Raw genomic sequence first — 8,288 nt, 5'->3', positions numbered from 1 at the left:
GAGTGCACACACCCTATTGAAAAAAAAAAAAAAAAAAGATGCTGCAAATAATTGAGAAGATTTTAAATAAATATTTAATTTTGAACTAAAACATATTTAACAATTTTTTCAAAGTTAACATAATAGTGTATAAAATATAGAAAAAGCCACCTAAAAGTACCTGAAATGTGCCAAATGTTTGAAAAACTAGCAAGCCAGACGCTATTTATAGTTTCTCTATTTCTTGAAAAAGAATTATTTATTTAATGTTATTTATCATTATCATCATTTTGTTTTTCATTTGTAGCAGACAGGTGTGCTAACCAGAGAGACAGAGAGGAGTGGAGAGAAGGTAAGAAATCAAGCCACCAGTTTCAGACTTGAATTGTGAGTTGGACATGTGTGAGTCCAGGGCCTTAAACACCATGCCACATCTGGCCCTGACAGGTGCTTTTTAAATGTTCCAGAACATAAGAAAAAAATAAATGCTTCATTCATGGTTTCTGGAACTAAATAGAAACAAGGTGACATGTAGGATATACCCAGTTCTAGAAGGGTTATGAGGGTGAGTGTATGCATGGTGAATGTAACTCATAATTGAGTACTATTCAATCTGATACTTACTGCCAATAGACTATGATACTAAAGTTTTCATTACAGAAAATGTGAACTATTTCAGGTGATACGTATGGTAATGGCCTTAGTCCAATTGTTCATGTTATATTTAAAAATCCTAAAATTACTTTGTATTTTATAAATATGCATATCTGTAATTTGTCTATATATAATTTTTTATATGTATGAATATAGTGAGTGTGTGCACTTTTTAGTCATATTAAAGAAATATTTTATCTTCTCTATACATTAATGATCCTCTTTTAAAATCACCTCTATTCAGACAACAGTGTCATCATCCAGCTAAATGACACCTTGTCTCACTCACAAGGCCTTCAAAGTCACTCTTCATTGTTTGGACATGATTTGCTTAATCAGAGTGAAAAATAATTTTAAAGATTTCTGGAGCCCTGGGAGCATTACTCACACTAGCTCCGTGTACCAGCGCAGAAGCATCTCTGGGTCTATAATTTATGTCTTGTGGCTTGGCTGAAGAATTTACCCTGGATCACATGACTTGACTATATTTCTTAATCCTGTCCCCTCTGTTTAGATACTGATGGAAGAACTACCAATTCCTATTGGCCTTTCACTTTGCCATTGAGGAGATTAATAAGGCTCCCCATTTTCTCCCCAACCTTTCCCTGGGTTATGATTTCTACAATGCATTTCTCAGTGACAAATGAACTTAAGAAACTGCTCTATTTTTGCTCACTGGAGGGAATCAGTCCCTGCCAAATTACAATTGCCAAACACAGAAACAACATGTTGCTATTATTGCCGGAAACATGCCTATATTTTCAGTCCAAGTTGGAACCCCTATTGGAGCTCTACAAAAGTCCACAGGTAAGTGGGTTGTCAGGTTAGGGAATTAGAATTGAATAGCTCCTAATATAATCCCTTTACATCTGAGCAAAGAAAATGTGGAAGCTGGGTTTACATAGCCCTGGAGGCCCTCAGAGCTTCTCTTGGTTGTTTGAATACAATTTGCTTAACCAGAGGGGGAAAAAGGGACAGTTTCTTTCCTGAGTCATGAGATTATTAACAGTACAAGGATGAGAAAGAAAAAGAGCAGTGGTAGCTAAGCTGGTGATAGTGTGGTTAATGTGCATGGATCCTACTTGGCTGACTGCATGACTCACATCTTGATCCTTGTATCCTAAAGAACACACTGGGTATATCCACTTGCATGCCCAAAAATCTTAACATAGAAGAGATATTGGCATGACCATTCCCTATGGGGATGATCCCTCTCTATCTCCCTGTGGCAAGCACACATGATTTAATTTGCCCTCTGACAAATTAAAAATAAAAATAAGTAAAGTCTGTTAAGTTTCACCCATGTTTCTTTCCATAGCCATAACATCCAAACCCCAGTGATGGACATATTGGTAGTTCTTTTAAAGATGCCTCCTAAAAACTGCACACAAAGTACAGAACCACCCTATCTTAGGATAGGACAATGTTAGGGGGCATTCAGAGGACAATTGGACACAAAAATATAAAAACCTTTGCTTTCATTATCACTTAGGACAAATAAATAATATTCCAGCACTGGAGATCCTCCAAACTGGCTATGGCTCAGTTCCCCCAGCTGAGGTTTACTAGCTCCCTCTGCTCTTCCTCACATCCATGCAGGTGGAATTCCTTGAAAGCACTTCCAGTTACTCTCAGCAGGACAACTCTACAGCTCAAAGGTTTTTCCAAGGAAATTGTCTTATAAAAGTTTCAGGAAACTTTATTGGTAAACACACCATTAGCATAGGATAATTGTTGTTGAAAAAAATTATTTTTAAAAATATCATAGAGGCTATATGCTTGTGTTTTAATGACAATATAGTTTATGCTGTATTGATAAGATACAGTATAAAAAACTCAATACAGTATTTTTTTCTCAGAGTTTATATTTTAAACTTGGCATCTAGGGAAGGAAGCCTCTGATACACATTGTCACATGGGCCCAGTGTGGTAGAATTACCATCATCTTCTTGCACCATCTTTATAAACTTTATACATACCTTAGTTCCCAGTATAAACAATAAAGAATGTATTGACATGGTGTGTGGAGGAGTAGGGCCTGGGGAAAAACATTTGGAGGAGGGATACAAAGACAGCATTGTTGAGACAGGGAGGTAGTGTTGTTATATTTTGATCAACTTGACCGGGGAGAAATGTTCACTCACTGGAATGATCACCTTGTAAGCTAAATAATGTGATTGCATGTATTAAAAAAATGTAAATAAAAATTAAAAAAAAGAATGTATTAAACCTTATGGTTTTTCTTTTATGCTTTAGTCTGGAAGTGATATTGTTATCTGTGCTAGTCTCATGACCTTTCTCCAAAAAAATGGGATTTAAAATAGTCTCCTAATGGTCATATTGACTGAATGGAATCACTTCCACAGCATGCAATATCTTCACTCAATATTCCATTCTATTGTCTTAATAGGTAGAGAATTATCTCCTCCTGGTGTAAGTGAAAAAATTTTTAAAAATACACCAAAGTCAGAATCATATTATTTTAATCTTTTTTTTTACAGATTCAAACACTCTGTATTTTTCAAAATAAAAATCACACATTTCTTAGAGACAATATAAACAAGAGTTACAAAAATATTTTCCAAGGCATAAGCGTATATAGATTTGTTAATTATATGCATAGGGTTACAAGTGTGCTTGCAAAAAAGTTCAGAAAAAGTTTATTGGAAATATACACAAGGTTCTTGACATGAACACTGTGTAGTGTTACAATTCTATATTCAAACTAGGAAAATCGACAGTATGTTAAATTTACTTACAAGTAGACAAAATGCTAAATACAGTTCATCTTTCTTTAAAAAAGAGTACAATTCCCACTTTCCAATGTGAGGGGCTCTGATTGCAAGGAGATCTAGGGCAGAGTGAAATTTTTGCATGCCCTTTTGACTTAGGATTAAAAAAAATAGTGTGTGAAGTGAATCATCTAAATATTTAGAAAGGCACCCACTGACCTCACTGGCAAATCCAGCCTGCCTCCAGAAATGCTCTGGTGCAGTCTGTGATGGGCAAATGACCCTCCAGGATTACTTCCTGCTCCAGAAAAAGAATCAGATCCCTGCATAGGAAAGCCTTTGTAAACTTAACTTTATTACACATAACATGTACTAGTTATTTTTTTAATTAACTGACTGCCCGCTGCTTTATGGTGTATTGGACACTTGTACATAGGTGATTAATGTACTTGGGAGGCCACATATTTTTCTCAATGTTGTATCTATATTCCATATGCAAAATTTTCAGGGTAGTTAGTTTACAAAAAACATTTTTAAGGTAGTTAGTTTAATAATAAAAAAATAACTATTTTAACGAGAATAAATGTTTTTAACTCATTTGCCTTACCAGCAAGTTTTGCAAATTACCCCTCCCCACCTACTAATTTTAGTAAAAAATGAAAACAAACAAAAAACCTAAGAAGATTGAATTTTAGTTAAATGATCCCAACCTGGCATTTAACATTGTTTATTTAAAAAAAGTGAGGTTATTTTTTTATTTTTAATCAGGTCACATATGGTCCTTTTGATCCCATCCTAAGTGATAAAGAGCAGTTTCCATCAGTTTACCAGATAGCCACCAAGGACAGCTCTCTGACTCATGGAATCATCTGCTTGTTGCTGCACTTTGGCTGGACATGGGTGGCACTCTATGTATCCAATGATATGCAAGGGGAGCAGTTCCTTCAGGATGTAAAGGCAAAGATGACAGAGAAGGATATCTGTGTGGCCTTTACAAAAAAGCTCACTGACAGAAAAGGTGTCTTTTTAGATCGATCATGACTTCCTTGTGTGCAGAGGATCAGAGTTTCATCTGCAAATATGTATATAATACATGGTGATGAAGGGAGTGTCTGGTACCTGGGATTGAAACAAAAATTTATTTAATTTTGGGGAAAATATGGGTTATGAGAAATCTCCACTCCTAGGCATGGAAAACTATTTTACCTGATTTTTGTTATTCTTGTCCATATTTTTTTTCATGGAAGTATCAGATTTTCAAACCAGAAAAGGAAAATTCCTGGCTTTAAACAATTTCTCCAGACAGTCAACCCTTTCCAATACCCAGAAGATTTTTATTTTAGTAAACTCTGGGTTTCCTTTTTTCATTGCTCACTTACTGGGCCATTATGTAGCAACCTTGGAGACTGCTGACTAAATTCTTCCATAGAGTTGCTACCACCTAATTTTGACATGATGACATCTGACTCCAGCTTTTTTATCTATCATGCTGTGCATGTGGTGGTCCAAGTTCTTGATAAGATGCTTTTGCAAAAAAATAGAAATGGGATCTTTAAGAGTTGCAGACAAATCTATTCTTTCCTGGCAGGTAAACATTCTTCACAAGCACCTGATGATATTTGGAGGCATTATCTTTTTCATTTTTTAAAAAAAATATGTCTGCATAGATCATGTTCTCTCACCCGATGGAGACATTGAGAGAAAAAGAGAAATCTCTCCCCAGGGGATATGGCCATTCCACAATCCTTTCTCCTCCATTCTCCTTCTGTGATCTGTTCACCACACACACACTTATGCCTGGCATGATTTTAAACCTTACAGGTCTGAGATTCAGACCATGGTCAGTCATGTGGGATTTCTCATTACCCATCACATCACGTCTGGCCCCTGAAATTTTTCATTTTGTTTATTTATTTATTTTATGTTTTTCCCTTAGGCAAGTGTGCTCACCAGAAAAGAGTGAGACAGAGAGGAGAACAGTGGGAAATAAGCTTTTGGGGAGATAGTCATGCTGCATCCAATCCCTTCTTCTCTATGCTCCTTTCAGGATTTTAGACATTCACGCAAGCATGCCTGGCATGATTTTCAATCCACTGGATCAAAACTCAAATCATGGTAGGTCATGAGGAAATCCACTCACCCTAATCACCAAGGCATCATCTTAGGTATATTTTTTTGTAGTACTGAAGAAGAATCTATTTAGTGAATAATCCTCTTTCTCTAAAGTGAGCTCTCCATTATTTGTATGTGATTAGTCCACTCTGTGTGTTCTCTGTAAAGTGTCCTTGGAGGCTGACTCCTTCCCATGACCCTCTTTCTCCTCTCTGTCCCCTTGACTTTACCATGTCTTTTCTTGTCCTTGATTTTATAAAATAATAGAAGAAAGTATGGAATATAGTCACAATATAATCTTAAAATAACAGACTGAACACAGTCAAGGTGGGCAAAATATTGGAAGAAAACTTAGAATATTCTAAAGTCAAAATGATCATTTGGGGAGCATCTGAGCAGTTGTGCTCTTTCACTGGCATGGATGACCTACAGGTGGTGACAGTTATTTATTGTGCCAGTCTTAATCATAACAGAATTAATTTTAATTTTTCTTATACTACCTTCAAAAATTATGGAAGAAGGAACAGTGATCCAATTTTAAAACATGAAATCACTTTTGATGCATATAGTCTCAGGATATCCTACTTGGATTATAAATAAGATTATATTTTAAATAAACACTAAATCATGGAACCAGCAGTTGGCATCATGGTTAAGGCACTGGACACTCACATGATTGACTGTGAGCATTTTGAATCCTAGACCTGGTGACTTGCTTCTGCACTTACCCTCTCTCTGTTCCTCTCTGTCTCTCTTATGTATATTGACTTTTAGACATTATTGGTGCATACACATACCACTTTAACATATTTTTGTTGCATACACATACCCCATAGCAAACCTAAAAATAATGATAATAATTAATAAAATAAAATAAATATTTTAAAAATAAACATTAAATTAATAAATTATGTGTAAAACTTCTTTGTTGATAAGAGGCAATACATTAGACAAATTTGTTGAAAAAACAAATCAATATAATATACATACACAAAAATAAAGATCAGAAAGTTAATTTACATTTGATTTCTACTTATACTAACAATAGCAACATTTGATTTGTTCTGAGCAAGTTTGAATTTGAGTCTTGGAACAGCAAGTAGTTTTGTCAAAATGGTTACCTAGATATGTTAAAGATGAAAGTGCTTCTATTCTAAAAATTAAAGACTGAAAAAAACAATTGTATGAACAATAAAAAATTATTTACTACTAAAGAATGTCATAAATTCAAAAATAAGAGACTAACATGCTTTATTAAAGATCTCCTTAGTGAGGTCTGCAAGTGGTATAGTGGTTAATCTCTGGATTCTCACATGGCCAACTGCAGTTTGAGTCCCAGATCTGGCAGCATGGTTTTCCAATTTCCTTCTCTCTCTATGTTTCTCTCATGAGCACCCATGCACTATAGCAAATTAAAAATAATGATAATAGATAAAATTAAATAAATAATTTTTAAAAATCTTGTTAATGGGATGGATCTATGGCCTATTGAATAAAACAACTGAATTGAACATGGGCCATGGCCCAGATCTAGAGGCTTGAAAAACATGACAGACATGTGTGCATGCATGTATTCCAAAAATATCCTAAAAGAAAGGAGAAATGAAGAAGGGATTAGGGGACCAGCAGTTAGCATAATGGCTATGTCACTGGACTCCCATGTAGTAGACCGTGGTTCAAGTCCTGGACCTGGTGGCTTAAACTCACGCCAGGCACATGTGCGTGTTTGTCCAAGATCCTGAGAGAAGAATAGAGGAGAAGGGATTGCGGCATGGCCAACCCCCCTGGGGGGGGGTGATTTCTCTCTTTCTATCTCTCTGTCTCTGTCTGTCTGGCAAGTGCACACATCCTATAGCAAAAACCTCTCCAAAAAAAAAAAGAGAGATTGAGGCTTATCTTCATGTAGGCACTTTTTTCTCATATCTCAGTCTCTCTGTCTCTCTTTGAGAAAGGTACATGCCTGCTAGGAATAAAAATCGTCTTTAGAATTTAAAAGTTTGGGGACAGCAGATAGCATAATGGTTATGTCACTGGACTCTGATGTAATTGATCGTGGTTCAGGTCTCAGCCTGGAGGCTTAAAACTCACGATAGTACTTTTGGCTTCCTGCTTGGAGGAGGCTTCAGTGCAACTTTCTTTGGTCGTTCCGAATCTGGGTTCATCTGACTCCAGTCGCCTCCACCATGCCGCCCAAGTTTGACCCCAACGAAATCAAAGTTGTGTACCTGAGGTGCACCAGTGGTGAAGTTGGTGCCTTGTCTGCCCTGGCCCCCAAGATCGGCCCTCTAGTTCTGTCTCCAAAAAAGGTTGGTGATGACATCGCCAAGGCAATTGGTGACTGGAAGGGCCTGAGGATTACTGTGAAACTGACCATTCAGAATAGATAGGCCCAGATCGAAGTGGTACCTTCTGCTTCTGTACTCATCATCAATGCCCTCAAGGAACCACCAAGAGACAGAAAGAAGCAGAAAAATATTAAACATAGTGGATACATCACATTTGATGAGATTGTCAGCATTGCCCAACAGATGAGACACCAGTCTTTGGCCAGAGAACTCACTGGAACCATTAAAGAGGTCCCGGGGACAGCCCAGTCTGTAGGCTGCAATGTTGATGGCAGGCACCCTCATGACATTATCAATGACATCAACAGTGGTGCAGTGGAATGCCCAGCTGGTTAGGAAGTACACAGGAAAACAACTCAATAAAGGATCATGTGACAACCAGTGTGTGGGGGGAGCATCATAATAGGGGCATGTGCATGCATGCCCAAAATCCCAAGAGGAGAAGGGATTGCAGCACAGCCATGCC

General features: G+C 36.9%; 1 pseudogene; it reads left to right on the top strand.

Annotated features, from left to right (window-relative positions):
- Positions 1–7,645: 7,645 nt before the first annotated feature.
- On the top strand, positions 7,646–8,198 carry LOC102483928 (60S ribosomal protein L12 pseudogene; annotated as a pseudogene).
- Positions 8,199–8,288: the final 90 nt, after the last annotated feature.

The sequence above is a fragment of the Tupaia chinensis genome, unplaced genomic scaffold (genome assembly GCF_000334495.1).
Source record: "Tupaia chinensis unplaced genomic scaffold, TupChi_1.0 Scaffold000408_1, whole genome shotgun sequence".
Classification (NCBI taxonomy): domain Eukaryota; kingdom Metazoa; phylum Chordata; class Mammalia; order Scandentia; family Tupaiidae; genus Tupaia; species Tupaia belangeri.
This window is presented reverse-complemented; position numbering and strand designations above follow the sequence as displayed.